At 47.1% G+C, this 26,625-nt stretch overlaps 1 pseudogene; it reads left to right on the forward strand.

Annotated features, from left to right (window-relative positions):
• The first annotated feature begins 252 nt into the window (after positions 1–252).
• LOC144674973 (adenosine receptor A2a pseudogene) lies at positions 253–2,166 on the forward strand (annotated as a pseudogene).
• Positions 2,167–26,625: the final 24,459 nt, after the last annotated feature.

A 26,625-nucleotide genomic window follows, 5' to 3' on the forward strand; every position in this document is an offset into this window, starting at 1 on the left:
GGTAGGAAAAATCCAGCCCAAGGAATGGCGAGTTAGGCAGGTCTAGCTGGGTGTTAGCTCCTGTGAAACTCCATACAACAGGGGGCAGCACCTTTCTGAGCGGTTGTAACCTATTGTGAAAGGGAGCTTTTGACTGACAGCAAATAAAAAATGTCAGAATTTTTGAAACTTTGGTTTATTTTACTGTTAAGATGTACAGTTTCAATGTTCACTATGACAATGAATTGACATAAAGCCCTCCTGTTGTTGCAGATACAACAGCCTGGTGACTGGTCAACGTGCAAGAGGAATTATCTGCATCTGCTGGATTCTGTCCTTTATGATTGGCTTGACCCCAATGCTTGGCTGGAATAAATCCAACTGTGACCTCAAGATGAAACTGAACAAGTCTGATCCATGCAGAGACGGTATGGTCTCCTGTCTGTTTGAAGAGGTGGTTACCATGGACTATATGGTCTATTATAATTTCTTTGCTTGTGTCTTGATGCCCTTGCTTATAATGTTTGGGATTTACTTGAGGATTTTCATGGCCGCCCGCCATCAGCTCAAGCAAATGGAGTTTAAAGTCACCCACACAGAGAAGAGCAGGTCCACCCTGCAGAAGGAAGTCCAAGCAGCCAAGTCACTGGCCATCATTGTTGGTCTCTTTGCAGTTTGCTGGCTGCCATTGCATATTATAAACTGTGTCAATCTTTTCTGCGACAACTGTCGACCACCAGCCTGGATTATGTACTTTGCAATCATCCTGTCACATGCCAACTCTGTTGTTAACCCTTTAATTTATGCGTACAGGATTCGAGAGTTCCGCCAAACATTCCGTAAGATTCTTAGAAGGCACATCCTGAGGAAAACAGACCAGGCATTCAGAAACCAGAACACAAGGAGCTCCGTTCATGGAGGGAGTATTAATGTACAAATGAATGGGTATGTTGTAGATCTTGTGAACACTTGTCCTAATGTGACAGTTGACATGGCAGATAAAGATATTCACCAGAATGGACACATTCTGGATCTCCAGTCGAATGGCAGCATCCCAGGAGGCCATTCAAGTGAAAGGCTCCTTGATAGAAGCAGAGAGCTCAGCAGCTGCTGTGACGCGCACCTCAATACCACCTTTACACAACAGACTCCCTGCCTGACCGGTGCCAAAGTCTCCTGACCTGCAACCCAGTGAGGCTGTAACTTGTTGGCATAACGACAAGGTGAAGGGTTGCATGATGCAACTGTAGCAAGAGAAAGACAGAGAGGAGAGAGACAAGGGCATGGCACGCCCATGGAATGAAAGGAACAACAGTGGAGGTCAGATTGACTCCAAGCGGCTGAAAGGTTTGCCAGCAGCTCGGTGTAAAGCTTGCATTGCCTGAATTACTATGTCCGGTGTTTGCCTTCCTGTGCAATGCTGCCTCTCATCTGCCCATGTTGGTTGGAGAACTGGAGTTAGACTACCCTAATCCTGGTGGAAGTCCCGCTGTGTATTCTTGTTGTGCTGTATATTCCTGTCTGTGAGCTGTCATGTGTAGAGTTGTGTGTGGTGTTTACACAGGCCCAGTGTATGTGGATAGTCCATGGTCCAGGTTGAAACACAGACTATACACAGGGATGTACCTGCTCCCTCGGTTCATGTCAGCTTCTTTCAGGCCCATCTGTGAGGGATGGTCACCTCCCTACATGGCCAATAATACTCTCATTGGGAAAAAGTCAACCGTTCTGGACGGAAATTGTATGTCAGCCATGATCTTTGAGGCTCAGCATCAACTTCATGTGCACAGTTCTCAGTAACAAAGGCAGAAGCAGGTTCAAGGTGTGGGATTGGTTGTTTATCACCATCACTCTGATTTCAGTAATCATCCCCTTTTGGAATTAATTTGTACTCAGCACTGATGGTGAACAGCAAGTCCTGGGGAGCCAATGAGAGACACCTCCTGCTCCATTTCAGGGGAAGATCTCTGCGAGTTCCCTCTCCCTTGTTCTAATTCTGCTGGAGCCCAGTGCAGGACGCGAGCTCCCAGATCCTGCAGGTATGGCTCCAATGATGGCTTGTGAAGAAAGAGCTATACAAATCAGAAGTTCAGGCTGACATTCTCAGGCACTGAGGCCAAATATTGCTGACCTGGGTGAGAACAGCACAGCACGAGCTGAGATTCAAAAATGGGATTTCCTCTTCTATGTGGCCAGGCCTGGGATGGAGTGGGTGGCGGGTGGGCACTGTGACTAGGTCTGGGGGTGGGGAAATGGGCTTCGTGACCAGGCCTGGGGGGTGGGTGGGCTCCGTGACTAGGTATTGGGGGGGCGGGGGGCTGTGTGGCCAGGCCTGGGAGTGGGTTTGAAGGGGGTGGGCTGTGTGGCCAGGCCTGGGAGTGGGGTTGGGAGTTGGGCTGTGTGGCCAGGCCTGAGAGTGGGGTTGGGGGTTGGGCTGTGTGGCCAGTCCTGGGAGTGGGGTTGGGGGCTGGGCTCTGTGGCCAGGCCTGAGAGTGGGTTTGGAGGGGGAGGTGGGCTCTGTGGCCAGGCCTGAGAGTGGGGTTGGGGGTTGGGCTGTGTGGCCAGGCCTGGGAGTGGGGTTGGGGGTTGGGCTGTGCGGCCAGGCCTGGGAGTGGGTGTTGGGGAGGTGGGGGGGGGGCGGGGGGTGGTGGTGGGCTCTGTGGTCAGGCCTGGGAGTGGGGGTTGGAGGGGAAGATGGGCTCTGTGGCCAGGCCTGGGAGTGGGGTTGAGGGGTGGGCTGTGTGGCCAGGCCTGGGAGTGGGGGTTGGAGGGGGAGGTGGGCTCTGTGGCCAGGCTTGGGAGTGGGGTTGGGGGCTGGGCTGTGTGGCCAGGCCTGGGAGTGGGGTTGAGGGGTGGGCCGTGTGGCCAGGCCTGGGAGTGGGGGATGGAGGGGGAGGTGGGCTCTGAGGCCAGGCCTGGGAGTGGGGTTGGGGGCTGGGCTGTGTGGCCAGGCCTGGGAGTGGGGGTTGGAGGGGGAGGTGGGCTCTGTGGCCAGGCCTGGGAGTGGGGTTGGGGGCTGGGCTCTGTGGCCAGGCCTGAGAGTGGGTTTGGAGGGGGAGGTGGGCTCTGTGGCCAGGCCTGAGAGTGGGGTTGGGGGTTGGGCTGTGTGGCCAGGCCTGGGAGTGGGGTTGGGGGTGGGCTGTGTGGCCAGGCCTGGGAGTGGGGGTTGGAGGGGGAGGTGGGCTCTGTGGCCAGGCCTGAGAGTGGGGTTGGGGGTTGGGCTGTGTGGCCAGGCCTGGGAGTGGGGTTGGGGGTTGGGCCGTGCGACCAGGCCTGGGAGTGGGTGTTGGGGAGGTGGGGGGGCGGGGGGTGGTGGTGGGCTCTGTGGCCAGGCCTGGGAGTGGGGGTTGGAGGGGGAGATGGGCTCTGTGGCCAGGCCTGGGAGTGGGGTTGAGGGGTGGGCTGTGTGGCCAGGCCTGAGAGTGGGGGTTGGAGGGGGAGGTGGGCTCTGTGGCCAGGCCTGGGAGTGGGGTTGGGGGCTGGGCTGTGTGGCCAGGCCTGGGAGTGGGGTTGAGGGGTGGGCCGTGTGGCCAGGCCTGGGAGTGGGGGATGGAGGGAGAGGTGGGCTCTGTGGCCAGGCCTGGGAGTGGGGTTGGGGAGTGGGCTGTGTGGCCAGGCCTGGGAGTGGGGTTGGGGGCTGGGCTGTGTGGCCAGGCCTGGGAGTGGGTTTGGGGAGTGGGCTGTGTGGCCAGGCCTGGGAGTGGGGTCGGGGAGTGGGCTGTGTGGCCAGGCCTGGGAGGAGTCACCAGGGTTAACATTTGCTTTAGGATAGTGGTGATATTATAGAGGCATTATGGATTGATTCCACCCAAAAAGATGAAGAATTCCTGATTCTCATGGGAACACAATGGAACCATTCCCAGGAACCTTCGGGAAATCCCCCAGGTGATCAGTCGAACCCCATGTTCTCCATATTCTGAGGGTTTGTTCTGACCTGTGTTTGAACCATATTCTTCCCCATCTTTGATCTCCTCCCCCAGCCCTATCCTTTCCTTCTTTAACTGGACATCTTTTTCCAGAAGAATGTTCTTTATTTCACAACCAAACCTGCAGTTCATTGGATGGAATCTCTCAGTCCCTCTCAAATCCTCACTCATTCTCCAACCAGCAGCCTTCATGCTTCAGCTGACTAGTGTAGGAATGAGAGGGAAAGTTTCTGCTAGTTACTGAGATGATCCAGTCCAGCGATGGTACAGGAGCTTGAAAGATGGCTGCAGATAGGTGGTTAACCATGGATGCTAAGAGCCCAGGTGGATGATCCTGATTGGCCAAGTGTTCTAGAGCATTGCTACATTATTTTCACAGGTCTGACAGAGGATCAGATCAGTCACCCTGGGTGACACAGTGATGTCACTGGAGTGAGGCAGTGATGTCACTGGGTAATGTAGTGATGTCACTGGGTGACACGTTGATGTCGCGGGTGAGGCAATGATGTCACTGGGGTGAGACAGTGATGTCACTGGGGGATGCAGTGATGTCACTGGGTGATGTAGTGATGTCACTGGGGGATGACACAGTGATGTCACTGGGTGATGTAGTGATGTCACTGTGTGACACGGTGATGTAATGATGTCACTGGGGGTATTGGGTGATACAGGTTTGGTGCTGGTTACGACACTCTCGATGCTGGATGGTTAAACTACAGACCTGTGGGTGATGTGTTGATTAAAGTGAGGAGGGAATACATAGGTGAATGAGACCAGTTTGTAGGAGCTGGTAGTCTAATGGTAATGTTACTGGGCTAATGATCCTGGAGCGGGATGAGTTCAAATCTCACCATGGAGCTGGAGAGTTTAAACATAATTAATTAAATGTATCAAGAATAAAATGCTAGTTTCAGTACTGGTGAAATGATAATTACCATTTATGAAAAAAATGCATCTTTAATTACTAATGTCTCTGACAACAGAAGGGAAGGAAATCTGCCGTCCTTACCTGGGCTGGCCTATATGTGACTCCAGACCCACAGCAATCTGATTGACAATTACCTGCCCTCTGAAATAGCCCAGCAAGTCACTCAGTTACGAGACCTTTCCCACACAGACAACAGTTTCAGGAGGCAGCTCCCCACCACCTTCTCAAGGCTGATTAGGGGTGGATAATAAATCCTGGTCTAGTACTGAGTGCCCAGCTCCTGTGAGTGCATTGACAAAACATCAGCTGGGAGAGTGTTGACACTTTGAAAGGTAATGCTGTATGCTGGAGAAAATAAACACCTTACAACAAGAAGCAAGGCTGATGTTTAATTAAAGTGTTGCGTTTTTCATTATTATCTAGTTGTACAGAGCACTGTATCTGACTACACAGTAAACACCTGATTGACAGCTACTGGCTACACTTTATCTACTTACGAGCCAGAGAGGTACACAACAGTTCAATGGTGGATTATAAAAGTATTTCTCTGTGGATTGGTGTATACCGGATGACTCTGTGTGATCTCTCCTAACAGAACCACATGCCCTCCTCCTGCCAGAGTCTGACCCCATGGAGGGAGGGGGTGTGTGAGGGGTGGGTAGCACCTGACTCCGGGGCGGGGGAGGGGATGGGCAGAGTCTGACCCCGGGGCGGGGGAGGGGGTGGGCAGCGTCTGACCCCGGGGCGGGGGAGGGGGTGGGCAGCGCCTGACCCCGGGGCGGGGGAGGGGATGGGCAGCGTCTGACCACGGGGGCGGGGGAGGGGATGGGCAGCGTCTGACCCCGGGGGCGGGGGAGGGGATGGGCAGCGTCTGACCCCGGGGAGGGGGAGGGGATGGGCAGCGTCTGACCCCGGGGGTGGGGGAGGGGATGGGCAGCGTCTGACCCCGGGAGTGGGGGAGGGGATGGGCAGTGTCTGACCTGGGGGTGGGGATGCTGGTGTCTGACCCCGGGGCGGGGGAGGGGATGGGCAGTGTCTGACCTGGGGGTGGGGATGCTGGTGTCTGACCCCACTCCACATAATATCAAGAAACGGCTGAAGGCACTGGATACAGCAAAGGCTATGGGTCCTGACAATATTCCTGCAATGCTACTGTAGACTTGTGCTCCAGAACTTGCCGCGCCCCTAGCCAAGCTGTTCCAGTACAGCTACAACACTGACATCTACCCGGCTATATGGAAAATTGCCCAGTTATGCACTGTACAAAAAAAGCAGGACAAATCCAACCCAGCCAATTACTGCCCCATCAGTCTACTCTCGGTCATCAGTGAAGTGATGGAAGGGGTCATCAACAGTGCCATCAAGCAGCCCTTGCTTAGCAACAACCTGCTCACTGACGCTCAGTTTTGGTTCCGTCAGGGCAACTCAGCTCCTGATCTCATTACAGTCTTGGTTCAAACATGGACAAAAGATCTGAACTCACGAGGTGAGGTGAGAGTGACTGCCCTTGACATCAAGTCAGCATTTGACAGAGTGTGACATCAGGGAGCCCTAGCAAAACTGGAGTCAATGGGAATCAGGGGGAAAATCTCCACTGGTTGGAGTCATCCCTGGCACAAAGGAAGATGGTTGTAGCTGTTGGAGGTCAATCGTCTCAGTTCCAGGACATCACTGCAAGAGTTCCTCAGGTTAGTGTCCTGGGCCCAACCATCTTCAGCTGCTTCGTCGATGACCTTCCTTCCATCATAAGGTCAGAGGTGGGGATGTTCGCGATGATTGCACAATGTTCAGCACCATTCGCGACTCCTCAGATACTGAGGCAGTTCATGTCCAAATGCAGCAAGACCTGGACAATATCCAGGCTTGGGCTGACAAGTGGCAAGTAACATTCGTGCCACACAAGTGTCAGGCAATGACCATCTCCAACAAGAGAGAATCTAACCATCACCCCTTGATGTTCAATGGCATTACCATCACTGAATACCCCACTATCAACATCCTGAGAGTTACCATTGACCAGAAACTGAACTGGATCAGCCATATAAATACTGTGGCTACAAGAGCAGGTCAGAGGCTAGGAATCCTGTGGCGAGTAACTCACCTCCCAACTTGTGCCTTGTAGATTATGGACAGGCTTTGGGGAGTCAGGAGTGTGATGGAATACTCTCCACTTGCCTGGATGAGTGCAGCTCCCACAACACTCAAGAATCTTGACACCATCGAGGACCAAGCAGCCCCGCTTGATTGGCACCACATCCACAAACATTCAGTCCCTCCACCGCCGTCGCACAGTAGCAGCAGTGTGTACCGTCTACAAGGTGCACTGCAGGAATTCACCAAGATTCCTTAACACCTTCCAAACCCATGACCACTGCCACCTAGAAGCACAAGGAGAGCAGACACATGGGAACACCACCTGGAAGTTCCCCTCCAAGCCACTCACTATCCTGACTGGGAAATATATCGCCGTTCCTTCACTGTTGCTGGGTCAAAATCCTGGAGCTTCCTCCCTGACAACACCGTGGGTATACCTACGCCACAGGGACTGCAGCAGTTCAAGAAGGCAGCTCACCCCCATCTTCTCAAGGGCAGCCAGGGATGGGCAATAAATGCTGGCCCAGTCAGCAAAGCCCATATTCCGTGAAAAAATTTTGAAAAACAACCCCAGGGGAGGGGGGGAATACTGACAATGTCTGACATGGGGTTGGCGGGGGGTTGGGGGATGGGCTGTGTTTGACCCAGGGGGAGGATGGGCAATGCCTGACCCTGGTGGGGGAGGGGGGGAAGGTGTTAAGGGTGGACAGTGTCTGACCCTGGGGGGCTGGGCAGGACCTGACCCAGCGCCGTGTACCTTGACCAGAATACTTGCACTCTTTCTGCATTGTTTTTGGTGGCATTCCCATTGTACAAAGGCCTGGAAACTAATGGCCCAAGAAAAACCTCCTTGTGCAAACTTCCATACAACTCCATAGCAAAAGGACTGAGAATGAGAGAAGCCTGGTTTCATATTTGATTAAATACAAGACATTCAGCAAGAAATAATAGTAAATAAATAACAGTAAATAACAAAAAACAGCAGGACACGTTGAAAGAGCAGTTAATAAAGCTTATAGTATCTTAAGCTTTATTAATAGGGGCATTAAGTACAAGAGTAAGGAGGTGATGTTGAACTTGTATAAGACAGTAGTTGGGCCTCATCTAGAGTACTGCGTCCAGTTCTGGGCACCGTACTTGAGTAAGGACGTGAAGGCATTGGAGAGACTACAGAGGAGACTCACAAGAATGATTCCAGGGATAAAGAACTGTAGCTCTGAGGATAGATTGGAGAGGTTGGGACTGTTTTCCTTGGAGAAAAGAAGGTTGAGAGGAGACTTGATAAAGGTATTCGTGATCCTGAGGGGTATGGAAAGGGTAAATAGTGAGAAAATGTTCCCACTCAAGAGAACATCAAGAACTAGAGGGCACAGATTCCAAATCATTAGCAAAAGGAGTAAATGTGATGTGAGGAAAATATTTTCACCCAGAGGGTGTTTGGAGTCTAGAACAAACTTCCTGAAAGGGTGGTGGAGGCAGGTTTGATCGAGGTATTCAAAAGGGAATTGGATTGCTACCTGAAAAGAGAGCATGAGCAAGGTTATGGAGATAAGGCAGGGGAATGGGACTCCGTGGAATGCTCTTTCAGAGAGTCAGTGCAGACTCGATGGGCTGAACGGCCTCCTGCACTGAAAAGATGCTGTGATTCTGTGAAAGTAGCAAAACCTTTTTACACTGAGCTGAGAGATTGTATAGTCAACATGTCATAAGAACATAAGAAATAGGAGCAGGAGTAGACCATTCAGCCCCTCGAGCCTGCTCCGCCATTCAATAAGATCATGGCTGATCTTCTTGTGTTTCGATTTCCACATTCCCATCTAACCCCGATAACCTTTGATTCCCCTGCCTAATAAGAATCTATCTACCTCTGCCTTAAAAATATTCAATGACCGCGCCTCCACCACCTCCTGAGGCAGAGAATTCCAAAGTCACACAACCCTCTGAGAGAAAAAAATTCTCTTCATCTCTGTCCTAAATGGACTTCCCCTAATTTTAAAACAGTTCCCCCTAGTTCTGGACTCACCCACAAGAGGAAACATCCTTTTGACGTCCACCTTCTCAAGGCCATTCAGGATCTTGTTTACTTCAATCAAATCACCCTTCACTCTTCCAAACTCCAGTGGAAACAAGCCCAGTCTGTCCCACCTTTCCTCATAACTGGAACCCGCTCATTCCAGGTATCAATCTAATAAATCTCCTCTGAACCGCCTCCAATGCATTTACATCCTTCCTTAAATTAGGAGACCAAAACTGCACACAGTATTCGAGGTGTGGTCTCACCAATACCCTGTATAACTGAAGTATAACATCCTTACTTTTATAAAAGCGAAAAACTGCGGATGCTGGAAATCCAAAACAAAAACAAAAATACCTGGAAAAGCTCAGCAGGTCTGGCAGCATCTGCAGAGAGGAACACAGTTAATGTTTCGAGTCCGAATGACCCTTCAACAGAATTAAGTAAAAATAGAAGAGAGGTGAAATACAAGCTGGTTTAAGCGGGGGTAGAGCTGGATAGGGGGCCAGTGATAGGTGGAGATAACCAAAACATGTCATAGGCAAAAGGACAAAGAGGTGTTGAAGGTGGTGATATTATCTAAGGAATGTGCTAATTAAGGGTAGAAAGCAGGACAAGCAAGGTACAGATAGCCCTAGTGGGGGTGGGGTGGGGTGAAGGCATCAAAAAAGGCTAAAAGGTAGAGATAAAACAATGGATGGAAATAAATTTAAAAATAATGGAAGTAAGTGGGAAAAGAAAAATCTGTATAAATTATTGGAAAAAAAAGGGGGGGCGTGGAATCGGAAAGGGGGTGGGGATGGAGGAGAGAGTTCATGATCTAAAATTGTTGAACTCAATATTCAGTCCGGAAGGCTGTAAAGTGCCTAGTCGGAAGATGAGGTGCTGTTCCTCCAGTTTGTGTTGAGCTTCACTGGAACAATGCAGCAGGCCAAGGACAGACATGTGGGCATGAGAGCAGGGTGGAGTGTTGAAATGGCAAGTGACAGGGAGGTCTGGGTAATGCTTGCGGACAGACTGAAGGTGTTCTGCAAAGCGGTCACCCAGTCTGCGTTTGGTCTCTCCAATGTAGAGGAAACCGCATTGGGAGCAACACATGCAGTAGACTAAATTGAGGGAAGTGCAAGTGAAATGCTGCTTCACTTGAAAGGAGTGTTTGGGCCCTTGGACGATGAGGAGAGAGGAAGTAAGTGGGCAGGTGTTGCACCTTCTGTGGTTGCATGGGAAGGTGCCGTGGGAGGGGGTTGAGGTGTAGGGGGTGATGGAGGAGTGGACCAGGGTGTCCCGGATGGAACGATCCCTACTTTTATGTTTAATCACTCTCATAATAAAGGATAGTATTCCATTAGCCTTCTTAATTACTTGCTGTACCTGCATATTAACTTTGTGACTCATGTACTGTAACTCCCAGATCCCTCTGCACCTCGGAATTATGCAGTCGTTCTTCATTTAAGTAATATTCTGCTTTTTTGTTCTTCCTGTCAAAGTGAACAACTTCAAATTTTCCCACATTAAACTCCATTTGCCAGATCTTTACCCACTCACTCAACCTATCTGTATCCATTTGGAACCTTCTCATGTCCTCTGCACAACATACTTTCCTACCTATCTTTGCGTCATTTACAAATTTAACTTCCATGTCTTCACTCCCCTCATCTAAGTCATTGAAATAAATTGTAAGAAGTTGAGGCCCCAGCACAGACCCCTGTGGGACTCCATTCATCACATCCTGTCAATCCAAAAAAGACCCATTTATGCATACTCTCTGCCTTCTGCCAGCCAGCCAATCTTCTATCCATGCTAATATGTTACCCCCTACACCATGCGCTTTTATTTTCTGTAATAAACTTTTGATGTGGCACATTATCAAATGCTTTCTGGAAATCCAAGTACAGCACGTCTACAGACTCCCCTTTATCCACTGCGAATGTTAGTCCTCCAAAAAACTCCAATAAATTGGTGAAACATGATTTTCCTTTCATAAAACCATGCCTACTCTTCCCAAGTGCCTTGAACTCTTCTAAGTGCCCAGCTATAACCTCCTAAATGATCGATTCTAATAACTTCCCCATGACAAACATTAAGCTAACTGGCCTTTAGTTTCCTGTTTTCTGCCCCCCTCCCTTCTTGAATAGAGGAGTTATATTTGCTACTTTCCAATCTGATGGAACCTTTCCAGAATCTAGTGAATTTTGGAAAATTAACACCAGCGCATCGACTACCTCATTAGCCACCTCTTTTAAGAGCCTAGGATGTAGTCCATTGGGACCTGAAGATTTCCAGCCTACAGCTCCATCAGTTTGCTCAGTACCGTTTCCCTAGTGATTTCAATTTCACCAAATTCCTTTCTCCCGTTCACCTCCTGATTTGCAGCTATTACTGGAATGTTTTTTGTATGCTCTATAGTGAACACAGAAGCAAAATATTTGTTCATTTCTTCCGCCATTTCCTTATTATCTACTATTAACTCCCCACTGTCACTCTCTACAGGACCAACACTCACTTTACTTACTCTTTTCCTTTTAAATACCTGTAGAAAATCTTGCTGTCCGTTTTTACATTTCTAGCTAGCTTCCTCTCTTACTCTAATTTCTTTCTCCTGATGAACCTTTTAGTCATTCTCTGCCATTCTTTATATCCTGTCCAATTATCTGTCCTGCCACTCATTTTTGTGGAGTTGTATGCTTTTTCCTTAAGTTTGATGCTTTCCTTAACATCTCTAGTTAACCACGGATGGTGGGTCCTCCCCTTAGAATTTTTCTTTATAGTAGGAATGTACTTATTCTGAATACTCTGAAATAACCCCTTAAATGTCTGCCACTGCTTCTCTATTGACCTGGCGTCAATATTTAAGAATAAGTTAAGTCAGTGCTTGAGGGGATGGGGGTGAAATGGGACCAGGACCGGACACTCGGGATTACAGCTGCTGCTCATGTTGTAGGGTGATGGGACAATCCCGGTTTGTTCCTAAATGGCCAATATCCCAATAGTTTTCTCCACATTGCTCAGATATCCAGGTTTTCAGCTGGACTGGGCTGACGCCCCTCCTGTGCCATTTCCATCAGTAGCATTCTGAGAGACTTGAAATGTCTTTTTTGAGATTAAATTCCTTTAAAATCGTTAAAAGGGCCAGGCCAACAACTAGAAATTGACCAATCAGCAGGCCTGCAGCAAAATTCTTAGGCTGGCAGGTCATGTGAGGGAGCTTCGTCCAATGAGAGGTGTGGCCATTGATTGTTGTGTTCAAGCTGCCAATGGAGGGGGTGGCATTAGTGCCTGGGAGTCCAGGGGCCGTTACCAGCTGCAGACAGGCAGCCAGGCACATTCAGAGACAGGCACAGACAGATAGACAGACACAGATGGAAAGACAGGCACAGACAGAGATACAGGCACAGACAAAGAGACAGACACAGATGGAAAGACAGGCACAGACAGAGAGACAGGCACAGACGGAGAGAGAGACACAGATAGATTGAAACAATTTCAAACACACAGACACAGACAGATAGAGAGACACAGACAGATAGACAGACTGACAAAGGTTCAAACACACAGACACAGACAGACACAGGCAGATAGACAGAAAAGGACAGATAATCAGACACAGACAGACACAGGTAGACAGACACAGACAGATAGACACAGACAGACACAGATAGACAGACACAGACAGACACAGACAGACAGACACAGACAAATAGACAGACACAGACAGACAAAGATAGACAGACACAGACAGATAGACAGACACAGACAGATAGACAGACTGACACAGGTTCAAACACACAGACACAGACAGACACAGGCAGATGGACAGACAAGGACAGATAATCAGACACAGACAGACACAGGTAGACAGACACAGGCAGATAGACAGACACAGAAAGACACAGATAGACAGACACAGACAGATAGACACATAAAGACACAGATAGACAGACACAGACAGATAGACAGACACAGAGAGACACAGATAGACAGACATGGACAGATAGACAGACACAGATAGACAGGCCCGGACAGGTAGACAGGCGCAGACAGATAGACAGACACAGATAGACAGACACAGACAGATAGACAGACACAGACAGACACAGATAGACAGATAGACAGACATGGACAGATAGACAGACACAGATAGATTGACACGGACAGATAGACAGCCACAGACAGATAGACAGACAAAGACAGAGAGACAGACTGACACAGGTTCAAACACACAGACACAGACAGGCACAGGCAGATAGACAGACAAGGACAGAGAGACAGAAATGGACAGATAGACAGACACAGAAAGACAGACACAGACAGACAGACACAGATAGATAGACACGGACTGATAGACAGACATAGACAGGTAGACAGACACAGACAGACATAGGTAGTCAGACATGGACAGATAGACAGACACAGACAGACAAAGATAGACAGACACAGACAGATAGACAGACACAGAGAGAGACAGATAGACAGACACAGACAGATAGGCAGACACAGACAGATAGACAGACACAAGGGATAGATAGACATGGACAGATAGACAGACACAGAAAGACAGACAGACAGATAGACAGGCACAGACAGATAAACAGACACAGACACACACAGATAGACATACATGGACAGATAGACAGACACAGACAGATAGACAGACACAGATAGACAGACATGGACAGATGGACAGACACAGATATAGAGACACAGACAGATGGAGAGACACAGACAGACACAGATAGACAGACACAGATAGATTGACATGGACAGATAGACAGTCACAGACAGATAGACAGACACGGACAGATAGACAGACACAGATAGATTGAATTGGACAGATAGACAGTCACAGACAGATAGACAGACACAGTCAGATAGACAGACTGACACAGGTTCAAACACACAGACACAGAGAGACGCAGGCAGATAGACAGACACAGACAGATAGACAGACACAGATAGACACAGATAGACAGACACAGACAGATAGATAGACACAGACAGACATAGATAGACAGACACAGACAGATGGACAGACACATACAGATACAGATAGACAGACACCGACAAATAGACAGACACAGATAGACAGACATGGACAGATAGGAAGACACAGATAGACAGACACAGGCAGATAGACTGACACAGATAGACAGACACAGACAGATAGATAGACACAAACAGATACAGATAGACAGACACAGACAAATAGACAGACAAGGACAGATAGAAAAACACAGATAGACAGACACAGATAGACAGCCACAGCTAGATAGACAGAAACATAGAGAAACAGATAGACAGACACAGACAGATAGACAGCCACAGACAGACACAGATATACAGACACAGACAGATAGACAGACACAGACAGACACAGATAGACAGACACAGATAAACAGACAGATACAGATAGACAGACTGACACAGGTTCAAACACACAGACACAGACAGACACAGGCAGATAGACAGACAAGGACAGATAATCAGACACAGGTAGACAGACACGGGCAGATAGACAGACACAGAAAGACACAGATAGACAGACACAGACAGATAGACACAGACAGACACAGATAGACAGACACAGACAGATAGACAGAAACAGAGAGACACAGATAGACAGACATGGACAGATAGACAGGCACATATAGACAGGCACAGACAGGTAGACAGGCACAGACAGATAGACAGACACAGATAGACAGATAGACAGACACGGACAGATAGACAGACACAGATAGACAGACACGGACAGATAGACAGACACAGATGAATTGACATGCACAGATAGACAGTCACAGCAGATAGACAGACACAGACAGATAGACAGACTAACACAGGTTCAAACACTCAGACACAGAGAGACACAGGCAGATAGACAGACACAGACAGATAGACAGACACAGATAGACAGACACAGACAGATAGACAGACAAAGACAGTTGACAGACACGGACAAATAGACAGACACAGATAGATTGACATGGACAGATAGACAGACACAGATGAATTGACATGCACAGATAGACAGTCACAGACAGATAGATAGACACAGACAGATAGACAGACTGACACAGGTTCAAACACTCAGACACAGAGAGACACAGGCAGATAGACAGACACAGACAGATAGACAGACACAGATAGACAGACACAGACAGATAGACAGACAAAGACAGTTGACAGACACGGACAAATAGACAGACACTTACAGACAAAGATAGACAGACACAGACAGATGGACAGACACAGACAGACACAGATAGACTGACACAGACAGATAGACAGACACAGATGAATTGACATGCACAGATAGACAGTCACAGACAGATAGACAGACACAGACAGATAGACAGACTGACACAGGTTCAAACACTCAGACACAGAGAGACACAGGCAGATAGACAGACACAGACAGATAGACAGACACAGATAGACAGACACAAACAGATAGATAGACACAGACAGACATAGATAGACAGACACAGACAGATAGACAGACACCTACAGATACAGATAGACAGACACCGACAAATAGACAGACACAGATAGACAGACATGGACAGATAGGAAGACACAGATAGACAGACACAGGCAGATAGACTGACACAGATAGACAGACACAGACAGATAGATAGACACAAACAGATACAGATAGACAGACACAGACAAATAGACAGACAAGGACAGATAGAAAAACACAGATAGACAGACACAGATAGACAGCCACAGCTAGATAGACAGAAACATAGAGAAACAGATAGACAGACACAGACAGACACAGATATACAGACACAGACAGATAGACAGACACAGACAGACACAGATAGACAGACACAGATAAACAGACAGATACAGATAGACAGACTGACACAGGTTCAAACACACAGACACAGACAGACACAGGCAGATAGACAGACAAGGACAGATAATCAGACACAGGTAGACAGACACGGGCAGATAGACAGACACAGAAAGACACAGATAGACAGACACAGACAGATAGACACAGACAGACACAGATAGACAGACACAGACAGATAGACAGAAACAGAGAGACACAGATAGACAGACATGGACAGATAGACAGGCACAGATAGACTGGCACAGACAGGTAGACAGGCACAGACAGATAGACAGACACAGATAGACAGATAGACAGACACGGACAGATAGACAGACACAGATAGATTGACATGGACAGATATACAGACACAGATGAATTGACATGCACAGATAGACAGTCACAGACAGATAGACAGACACAGACAGATAGACAGACTAACACAGGTTCAAACACTCAGACACAGAGAGACACAGGCAGATAGACAGACACAGACAGATAGACAGACACAGATAGACAGACACAGACAGATAGACAGACAAAGACAGTTGACAGACACGGACAAATAGACAGACACAGATAGATTGACATGGACAGATAGACAGACACAGATGAATTGACATGCACAGATAGACAGTCACAGACAGATAGATAGACACAGACAGATAGACAGACTGACACAGGTTCAAACACTCAGACACAGAGAGACACAGGCAGATAGACAGACACAGACAGATAGACAGACACAGATAGACAGACACAGACAGATAGACAGACAAAGACAGTTGACAGACACGGACAAATAGACAGACACTTACAGACAAAGATAGACAGACACAGACAGATGGACAGACACAGACAGACACAGATAGACTGACACAGACAGATAGACAGACACAGATGAATTGACATGCACAGATAGACAGTCACAGACAGATAGACAGACACAGACAGATAGACAGACTGACACAGGTTCAAACACTCAGACACAGAGAGACACAGGCAGATAGACAGACACAGACAGATAGACAGACACAGATAGACAGACACAGACAGATAGACAGACACAAATAGACAGACACTGACAGATAGACAGACACAGACAGATAGAAAGACACAGATAGACAGACATGGACAGATAGACAGACACAGACAGATAGACAGAAACGGACATATAGGCAGACACAGATAGGCAGAGACAGGCAGATAGACTAACACAGATAGAGACAGATAGACAGACACAGACAGATAGATAGACACAAACAGATACAGATAGACAGACACAGACAGATAGAGAGACACGGACAGATAGAAAGACACAAATAGACAGACACAGATAGACAGACATGGCTAGATAGACAGAAACATAAAGACACAGATAGACAGCCACAGACAGATAGACAGCCACAGACAGACACAGATATACAGACACGGACAGATAGAAAGACACAGACAGACAAAGATAGACAGATACAGACAGATAGACAGACTGACAGAGGTTCAAACACACAGACACAGACAGGCACAGGCAGGTAGACAGACAAGGACAGATAATCAGACACAGACAAACACAGGTAGACAGACATGGGCAGATACACAGACACAGAAAGACACAGATAGACAGACAGAGACAGATAGACACAGACAGACACAGATAGACACAGATAGACAGACACAGACTGATAGGCAGACACAGAGAGACAAAGATAGACAGACATGGACAAATAGACAGCCACAGATAGACAGACACAGACAGATAGACAGACACAGACAGATAGACAGACACAGACAGACACAGATAGACAGACACAGACAGATAGACACAGACAGTCACAGATAGACAGAAACTGAAAAATAGACAGACACGGACAGATAGACAGACACAGATAGAGAGACACGGACAGATAAACAGTCGCAGACAGATAGACAGACACGGACAGATGGACAGAGATAGATAGACAGACACGGACAGGTAGACAGGCACAGAAAGACAGACACAGATAGATAGACAGACACGGACAGATGGACAGACACAGACAGACACAGATAGGCAGACACATTTACATAGACACAGTCAGAGACAGATAGATAGAAGCGGACAGACAGACTGACACAGACAGATAGACAGACACAGACAGACACAGTTAGACAGACACAGACAGATAGACAAAAAACAGATATAGAGACACAGACAGATAGACAGACACAGATAGACAGACACAGACAGATAAACAGACACAGACAGATCGACAGACACGGACAGATGGACAGACACAGATAGACAGACACAGACAGACACAGTTAGACAGACACAGACAGATAGACAAAAAAACAGATAGAGAGACCACAGTTAGACAGACACAGACAGATAGACAAAAAAACAGATAGAGAGACACAGACAGATAGACAGACACAGATAGACAGACACGGACAGATAAACAGACACAGACAGATTGACAGACACGGACAGATGGACAGACACAGATAGACAGACACGGACAGACAGACAGACCAGACAGATAGACAGACACAGACAGACACTGGTAAACAGACACAAACAGATAGATAGACACAGACAGACACAGGTAGACAGACACAGACAGATAGACAGACACAGAAGGACAAAGTTAGACAGACACAGACAGATTAACAGACACAGACAGACACAAATACACAGACATGGATAGATAGATGGACAGAGACAGATAGGTAGACACAGATAGAAAGACACGGACATATAGACAGGCGCAGATAGACAGTCATGGACAGATAGTCACAGATAGACAGACACGGAAAGATAGACAGACACAGACAGATAGACAGATACAGACAGACACGGATAGACAGACTCAGACAGACACAGGTAGGCAGACACGGACAGATAGACAGACACAGACAGACACAGGTAGGCAGACATGGACAGACAGACAGACACAGAAAGACAAAGATAGACAGACACAGACAGATGGACAGACACAGACAGACACAGATACACAGACATGGACAGATAGATAGACACAGTCAGATAGGTACACACAGATAGAAAGACACGGACAGATAGACAGGCGCAGATAGACAGTCATGGATAGATAGTCACAGATTGACAGACACGGAAAGATAGACAGACACAGACAGATAAACAGATACAGCCAGACACGGATAGACAGACACCGACAGACACAGGTAGGCAGACACGGACAGATAGTCAGACACAGACAGACACATGTAGGCAGACACGGACAGATAGACAGACACAGAAAGACAAAGATAGACAGACACAGACTGATGGACAGACACAGACAGACACAGATACACAGACATGGACAGATAGATAGACACAGTCAGATAGACAGACACAGACAGATAGAGAGACACAGACAGACAGACACAGATAGCCAGTCATGGACAGATGGACACAGACAGAGAGACACCGAAAGATAGACAGACACAGATAGATAGACTGATACAGGCAGACACAGATAGACAGAGGTGAACAGATAGACAGACACAGACAGATAGGCAGACACAGATAGATAGACACAGAAAGATACGGAGATGCAGATAGACAGACACGGATTGATAAACAGACACAGACAGATAGACAGACACAGATGGACAGACACAGATAGACATAGATAGACAGAAATGGACAGATAGAAAGACACAGACAGATAGAAAAACACAGATAGACTGACACGGACAGATAGACAGGCACAGACAGACACAGGTAGACAGACACAGACAGATAGAAAGACACAGATAGACAGACATGGACAGATAGACAGACAAAGACAGATAGACAGACAGATAGACAGAAATGGACAGGTAGACATACACAGACAGATAGACAGACACAGATCAATAGAAACGGACAGATAGACAGACACAGACAGATAGACAGAGACAGACAGATAGACAGATGGAGATAAACATACATGGACAGATACACAGTCACAGATAGACAGACACAGACAGGTAGACAGACACAGATCAATAGAAATGGACAGATAGACAGATACAGACAGATAGACAGAGACAGACAGATAGACAGATGGAGATAAACATACATGGACAGATACACAGTCACAGATAGACAGACACGGTCAGATAGACAGGCACAGACAGATAAGCAGACACAGGTAGGCAGACACGGACAAATAGACAGACACGGACAGATAGACAGACGTCGATAGACAGACACAGGTAGGCAGACACGGACAAATAGACAGACACAGACAGATAAGCAGACACAGATAGACAGACACGGAAAGATAGACAGACACAGACAGATAGACAGAAGCAGACAGACACAGGTAGGCAGCCACGGACAGATTGACAGAAACAGACAGACACAGGTATGCAGACACAGACAGATAGACAGACACAGAAAGACAAAGATAGACAGACACAGACAGATGGACAGACACAGACAGACACAGATACACAGACATGGACAGATAGACAGACACAGTCAGATAGGTAGACACAGATAGATAGACACGGACAGATAGACAGGCGCAGATAGACAGACACAGACAGATAGAGAGACACAGACAGATAGACAGACACAGATAGCCAGTCATGGACAGATGGACACAGACAGAGAGACACCGAAAGATAGACAGACACAGACAGATAGACAGATACAGGCAGACACAGATAGACAGAGGTGAACAGATAGACAGACACAGACAGATAGGCAGACACAGATAGATAGACACAGAAAGATACGGAGATGCAGATAGACAGACACGGATTGATAAACAGACACAGACAGATAGACAGACACAGATGGACAGACACAGATAGACATAGATAGACAGAAATGGACAGATAGAAAGACACAGACAGATAGAAAAACACAGATAGACTGACACGGACAGATAGACAGGCACAGACAGACACAGGTAGACAGACACGGACAGATAGAAAGACACAGATAGAAAGAAATGGACAGATAGACAGACAAAGACAGACAGACAGACAGATAGACAGAAATGGACAGGTAGACATACACAGACCGATAGACAGACACAGATCGATAGAAACGGACAGATAGACAGACACAGACAGATAGACAAATGGAGAAAAACATACATGGACAGATACACCGTCACAGATAGACAGACACGGTTAGATAGACAGGCACAGACAGATAAGCAGACACAGATAGACAGACATGGACAGATAGACAGACACGGACAGATAGACAGACATCGATAGACAGACATGGACAGATAGACAGACATGGACAGACAGGCAGGCACAGACAGATAGACAGACACAGATAGACAGGCAAGGACCGATAGACAGATACAGACAGACAGACACAGATAAACAGACATGGACAGAGAGACAGACATAGACAGATAGACAGACACAGACAGACAGTGGAAGACAGACACAGACTGATAGACAGACACAGATAGACAGACATGGACAGATAGACAGACAGAGTCAGATAGACAGACCCAGACAGACTTAGGTAGACAGACAAGGACAGATAGACAGACACAGACAGACAAAGGTAGACAGACACAGACAGATAGTCAGACACAGACAGGCACAGGTAGACAGACACGGACAGATAGACAGACACTGACAGATAGAGAGACACAGATAGACAGACATGCACAGATAGAAAGACACAGATAGATAGACAGACACGGAAAGATAGACAAACATTGACAGGTAGACAGATACAGACAGACACAGATAGACAGACACAGACAGACACAGGTAGGCAGCCACGGACAGATTGACAGACACAGACAAACACAGGTAGGCGGACACAGACAGATAGACAGACACAGAAAGACAAAGATAGACAGACACAGACAGCTGGACAGACACAGATACACAGACATGGACAGATAGACAGACACAGACAGACAGACACAGGTAAACAGACATGGACAGAGAGACAGACATAGACAGATAGACAGACACAGACAGACATAGGTAGACAAACACAGACTGATAGACAGACACAGATAGACAGACATGGACAGATAGACAGACACAGTCAGGTAGACAGACCCAGACAGACTTAGGTAGACAGACACGGACAGATAGACAGACACAGACAGACAAAGGTAGACAGACACAGACAGATAGAGAGACACAGGCAGACACAGGTAGACAGACACAGACAGATAGACAGACACAGAAAGACAAAGATAGACAGACACAGACAGACAAAGGTAGACAGACACAGACAGATAGACAGACACAGTCAGGCACAGGTAGACAGACACAGACAGATAGACAGACACAGAAAGACAAAGATAGACAGACACAGACAGATGGACAGGCACAGACTGACACTGATACATAGACATGGACAGATAGAAAGACACAGACAGATAGAAATACACAGATAGACTGACACGGACAGATAGACAGACACAGTTAGACAGACATGGACAGATAGACAGACAAACCAGATAGACAGACAGATAGACAGAAATGGACAGGCAGACAGACACAGACAGATAGACAGACACAGATCGATAGAAACGGACATATAGACAGACACAGACAGATAGACAGATGCAGATAAACATATATGGACAGATAAGCAGACACAGATAGACAGGCGAGGACAGATAAACAGACAGAGACAGGCAGACACAGATAAACAGACATGGACAGAGAGACAGACATAGACAGATAGACAGACACAGACAGACATAGGTTGACAGACACAGACAGATAGACAGATACAGGCAGACACAGGTAAACGGACACAAACAGATAGATAGACACAGACAGACACAGGTTGACAGACACAGCCAGATAGACAGATACAGGCAGACACAAAAAGACAGAGGCGAACAGATACCCAGACACAGACAGATAGGCAGACACAGATAGATAGACACAGAAAGATACACAGATGCAGATAGACAGACATGCATTGATAAACAGACACTGACAGATAGACAGACACAGATAGACAGACACAGACAGACACAGATAGACAGAAGTGGACAGATAGAAAGACACAGACAGATAGAAAGACACAGATAGACTGACATGGACAGATAGACATGCACAGATAGACAGACATGGACAGATAGACAGACACAGATAGATAGACAGGCAGATAGACAGAAATGGACAGGTAGACAGACGCAGACAGATAGACAGACACAGATCGATAGAAACGGAGAGATAGACAGACACAGACAGATGGAGAGATGCAGATAAACATACATGGACAGATACACAGTCACAGATAGACAGACATGGACAGATAGACAGGCACAGACGGATAAGCAGACACAGATAGACAGACACGGACAGATAGACAGACATGGACAGATAGGCAGGCACAGACAGATAGACAGACACAGATAGACAGGCAAGGACAGATACACAGACACAGACAGACAGACACAGATAAACAGACATGGACAGAGAGACAGACATAGACAGATAGATAGATACAGACAGACATAGGTAGACAGACACAGACTGATAGACAGACACAGATAGACAGACATGGACAGATAGACAGACACAGTCAGATAGACAGACCCAGACAGACTTAGGTAGACAGACATGGACAGATAGACAGGCAAGGGACAGACAAATGTAGACAGACACAGACAGATAGACAGACACATACAGGCACAGGTAGACAGACATGGACAGATAGACAGACAGGCAGATAGACAGAAACAGTTAGATAGACATGGACATATAGACAGACGCAGAAAGACAGACACGGACAGATAGACAGACACTGACAGATAGACAGGCACAGATAGACAGACATGGACAGATAGAAAGACACAGATAGATAGACAGACACGGACACACGGACAGACACAGACAGACACATATAGACAGACACATTCACATAGACACAGTCAGACACAGATAGACAGAAGTGGACAGATAGACTGACATAGATAGACACAGACAGACACAGTTAGACAGACACAGACAGATAGACAGACACAGATAGACAGACACGGACAGATAAACAGACACAGACAGATCGACAGACACGGACAGATGGACAGACACAGATAGACAGACACGGACAGATAGTGAGACGTATGCATACACGGATAGACAGACACAGACAGATAGACCAACACAGACAGACACAGATAGACAGACACGGACAGACAGACAGACCAGACAAATAGACAGACACAGACAGACACAGGTAAATGGACACGAACAGATAGATAGACACAGACAGACACAGGTAGACAGACACAGACAGATAGACAGACACAGAAAGACAAAGATAGACAGACACAGACAGATGGAGTGACACAGACAGAAACAGATTCACAGATATGGATAGATAGACGGACACAGACAGATAGGTAGACACAGACAGACGCAGTTAGACAGACACAGACAGATAGACAGACACAGATAGACAGACACGGACAGATAAACAGACACAGACAGATCGACAGACACGGACAGATGGACAGACACAGATACACGGACACGGAAAGATAGTCAGACACATACAGACACAGATAGACAGACATATAGACCAACACAGACAGACACAGATAGACAGACACGGACAGGCAGACAGACCAGACAGATAGACAGACACAGACAGACACAGGTAAACAGAAACAAGCAGATAGATAGACACAGATAGACACAGTTAAGCAGACATGGACAGATAGACAGACACAGACCGGCACAGGTAGACAGACATGGACAGATAGACAGACAATGACAGAAGAACAGACACAGACAGATAGACAGACATGGATAGACAGGCAAGGACAGATAGACAGACACAGATAAACAGACATGGACAGAGAGACAGACATAGACAGATAGACTGACACAGACAGACATAGGTAGACAGACACAGACTGATAGACAGACACAGACAGACAAAGGTAGACAGACATGGACAGATAGACAGACAGGCAGATAGACAGACACAGTTAGATAGACATGGACATATTGACAGACGCAGAAAGACAGACACGGACAGATGGACAGACACAGACAGACACAGATAGACAGCCACATTTACATAGACTCAGTCAGACACAGATAGACAGAAGCGGACAGATAGACTGACACAGACAGATAGATAGACACAGACAGACACAGTTAGACAGACACAGACAGATGGACAGGCACAGACAGATAAGCAGACACAGATAGAAAGACACAGACAGATAGACAGACATGGATAGACAGGCAAGGACAGATAGACAGACACAGATAAACAGACATGGACAGAGAGACAGACATAGACAGATAGACAGACACAGACAGACATAGGTAGACAGACACAGACTGATAGACAGACACAGACAAACATATGTAGACAGACACGGACAGATAGACAGACACAGACAGATAAAGGTAGACAGACACAGACAGATAGACAGACACAGACAGGCACTGGTGGACAGACATGGACAGATAGACAGACAGGCAGATAGACAGAAAGAGTTAGAAAGACATGGACATATAGACAGACGCAGAAAGAGAGACACGGACAGATGGACAGACACTGACAGATAGACAGACACAGATAGAGAGACATGGACAGATAGAAAGACACAGATAGATAGACAGTCACGGACAGATGGACAGACACAGACAGACACAGATAGACAGCCACATTTACATAGACACAGTCAGACACAGATAGACAGAAGTGGACAGATAGACTGACACAGACAGATAGATAGACACAGACAGACACAGTTAGACAGACACAGACAGATAGACAGACACGGACAGATAAACAGACACAGACAGATTGACAGACACGGACAGATGGACAGACACAGATAGACGGACAAGGACAGATAGTCAGACACATACAGACACAGATAGACAACACAGACATATAGACCAACACAGACAGACACAGATAGACAGACACGGACAGACAGACAGACCAGACAGATAGACAGACACAGACAGACACAGGTAAACAGACACAAGCAGATAGATAGACACAGACAGACACAGTTAAGCAGACATGGACAGATAGACAGACACAGACCGGCACAGGTAGACAGACATGGACAGATAGACAGACAATGACAGATAGACAGACACAGATAGACAGACATGGAAAGATAGACAGACACAGCTGGACAGACACAGACAGACACAGATAGACAGAAGTGGACAGATAGAAAGACACAGACAGATAGAAAGACACAGATAGACTGACACGTACATATAGACAGGCACAAACTGACACAGTTTGACTGACACGGACAGATAGACAGACACAGATATACAGACATGGACAGATAGACAGACAAAGACAGATAGACAGACACATAGACAGAAATAGACAGGTAGACAGACACAGACAGATAGACAGACACAGATCAATAGAAATGGACAGATAGACAGACACAGACAATTAGACAGATGCAGATAAACATACATGGACAGATACACAGTCACAGATAGACAGATACGGACAGATAGACAGACACAGACAGATAGACAGACATGAATAGACAGGCAAGGACAGATAGACAGACACAGATAAACAGACATGTACGGAGAGACAGACATAGACAGATAGACAGACACAGAAAGACATAGGTAGTCAGACACAGACTAATAGACAGACACAGATAGACAGACATGGACAGATAGACAGACACAGCCAGATAGACAGACACAGACAGACATATGTAGACAGACACGGACAGAGAGACAGACACAGACAGACAAAGGTAGACAGACACAGACAGATAGACAGACACAGAGAGGCACAGGTAGACAGACATGGACAGATTGACAGACAGGCAGATAGACAGACAAAGTTAGATAGACATGGACATATAGACAGACGCAGAAAGAC

The sequence above is a fragment of the Cetorhinus maximus genome, unplaced genomic scaffold, assembly GCF_964194155.1.
Source record: "Cetorhinus maximus unplaced genomic scaffold, sCetMax3.hap1.1 HAP1_SCAFFOLD_876, whole genome shotgun sequence".
Taxonomy (NCBI): Eukaryota; Metazoa; Chordata; class Chondrichthyes; order Lamniformes; family Cetorhinidae; genus Cetorhinus; species Cetorhinus maximus.